The sequence below is a fragment of the Bison bison genome, unplaced genomic scaffold (genome assembly GCF_000754665.1).
Source record: "Bison bison bison isolate TAMUID 2011002044 unplaced genomic scaffold, Bison_UMD1.0 scf7180017864053, whole genome shotgun sequence".
Lineage (NCBI taxonomy): Eukaryota > Metazoa > Chordata > Mammalia > Artiodactyla > Bovidae > Bison > Bison bison.
The window spans coordinates 2173783-2176717 of NW_011494625.1; positions in this window are offsets into that span (position 1 = coordinate 2173783).

Genomic DNA, 2935 nt, shown 5'->3' on the forward strand with positions numbered 1-2935 from the left:
ATTGTATTAGTCAGAACTTGTTTCTTATCTTGCTCAACCTTCAAAATAAATTTGTCCAAACATGAAAGCCTTTTAAGCTTCACAGTGAGTTATACCTGGGAAACTGCTTTATAAGCCACAGATTAAAGTGTGAAAAAGGTTTGGAAAAAGATGTGCTAAAATTTCTGTGGAAATTATGACGGAATATGAGGCTCCCCCATGGGATGGGATCCGAAGACACGTCTTCACACGTCCCCCCAAACACCACCTTCGACAGAACAAATAGCAAAACAGGTTCTGAGTCTGACTGCCTGGGTTTCTATGCTGTTGTCAGGAGACAAGCTGGGTGACCCTGGGCAAGTTACTGAAGTCTTCTATGCCACTATTTTCTCATCAAAAAACAGGGATAACGATAAAATGTGCCTTGGGACTTCCTTGGAAGTCCAGTGGATAGGACACACTTCCACGGCAGGGGTCGGGGAACTAAGACCCTGCCTGCTGCATGGGGTGTCAAAACAAAGAGCAACCCCCCCAAAGCAAAACAAACAAAAAACCCCCAATAGAATGTGTCTCAGGGCTGTTGGGTAGATGAACTGAGACAGCTAACACAGTGATACAGCGAGCCCAGTGCCATGGCTGCGCAAGGCCTCTACAAGAGCTAGCTGTTACAGATGGGCTCTGAAGGCAGGACAATGAGACCTTTCTAAAGGCTGGAGGACAGAAGAGATTTACTTTTAGATATAATCAGTTTTTGATGTCTCTCTGGTTCAAAACAATCATTAAATTTTTTTTTCTAACTCTTCATTTTATTTTTTAAAATGTTATTTATTTATTTGGCTGTACTGGGTCTTCACTGCTTTGTGTGGGCTTTCTCTGGGTGTGGCGAGCAGGAGCTCCTCTCTACTTGGGGTGCTCGGGCTTCTCATTGCAGGGGCTTTTCTTATTGCAGAGGATGGGCTCTGGAGCACGGGTTCAGTAGTTGGGGCACGCAGGCTGAGTTGCTCTGAGGCATGTGGAATCTTCCCAGACCAGGGATCGAACCCATGTCCTCTGCACTGGCAGGTAGATTCTTAACCGCTGGACCTCCAGGGAAGTCCTATTCATTTTATTTTACTTGATTTTATTGACATATAGTTGCTTTACAATGTTGTGTTAGTTTCAGGTATACAGCATAGTGATTCAGTTATGTATAACTATTCTTTTTCAGATGCTTCTCTCTTAAAAGCTATTACAGAATACTGAGTCTATTACAGAATACTGAGCTACTACAGAATACTGGTTATCTGTTGATATCGTAGTGTGTATATGCTTAAGTTGTTTTAAAACTGTCAAAAGGTAATTAATTTTCTTTCCCGCTCTCAGAAAATAATAAGCCATCGTGATAGTGGCAACAATGAATGCTTACAAAATTAGAAAAGAGGATTCATGAAAAAAGAGCCCAAGAAAGAGCATTTAGATGATTTACTGCAAAAGGACGTTAAAGAACAGGTTTTGTGTTTATGCATATTCCAGATGTTCAATAAACATTTATTGGCAAACAAAGCTAGGAGGTACTTCTTGGAAGAGGAGAAGAAATGTGATAAGGGAAGCTGCTGCTGCTAAGTCGCTTTAGTCGTGTCCGACTCTGTGCGACCCCAGAGACAGCAGCCCGCCAGGCTCCCCTGTCCCTGGGATTCTCCAGGCAAGAACACTGGAGTGGGTTGCCATTTCTTTCTCCAATGCATGAAAGTGAAAAGTGAAACTGAAGTCGCTCAGTTGATAAGGAAAGGCTGGGTAGTAAAAATGAGAGAAGTCACTGTGTAGCTGAGACGCTGACTTACAAACTGCTGCAGGAGTTTTAACGTGCTCCAGCAAGGATGCCAAGGGAATGGTTTTTACCCCTGGCTGCACACTGGGGGCATTTTTAAGAATCCTAAATCCCAGACTGATAAAATCAGACTCTTGGGGGCTCGAACCTGGGAATCTGTATTCTGGAGTCCCTATCAATTCCAACGTGCAGCCACGGCTGGGAGACAATGCTCTACGTGAATTCTTCTCAAACTTGAATGACATGAGAGTTGCCTGTAGATTTTAATTAAAACTTTCATTAAAACTGGTTCAGTGGGGTGTGTGTAAGGGGAGGGAGCAGACGGAGGAAGCAAGAGGCTACAATGACCCATTTTTAGGAAATTCCCAGGAGAGGTCCATTCTGCAGTTCTAGGGGTCCCATTTGGAGCTGCAAGTCTCAGAAGCTTTGAAAATGACTCCATGTAAACACCAGTATGTTATCATTCTAAAGTGCTACCGTTCTTCTTTGAGAGGAAATTCATTCCTTCAACAAATGTGTAAAAACCTTGTGTAGCTTCGTGCTTTTGGAGGGCTGCGAAGATGAATAAGTAGCTCCCTTCCCGTGAGTTGTTTACCTCTCATCTTATAACAAGGAAATGGTAACCCACTGCAGTGTTCTTGCTTGGAGAATCCCAGGGACAGCGGAGCCTGGTGGGATCGCACAGAGTCAGACACCACTGACACGACTTAGCAGCAGCAGCAGCATCTTATAACGGATGGCATTTAAGTTAAGAAGAAAAGAGAACTTCCTGACTGTGTGGTGTTCTGATGGCAGTGAAATGGGGTGGATATCGAGGGGTATTCGGGTTGGAGGATACTAGGAGCAGGAGCTTCGCTTCAGAGAAGTACCGAATGAAGACTATCTGTGCGAAGCAATAGCAGAAGCTGGAACATTCAGGAAGGAGGTGGAGGCAATGGATAGGTGAGGAGACTGAGTATCTAGGGTTTCGTAAAAGGAGCCTGTACATGGTGGTGAAGATTTGGAGGTATCTGAGGGAAGAGACCTTGCATCTGAGGTTTTATTTGGGAACCTCCATTGGCCCCTTTTATTCATGGGGCTTAGCAGGTAAACCAAACACAGAAGCTCAACAGCAGAATTTCTCTAAAATCTCATCCACGTGTCATTTGC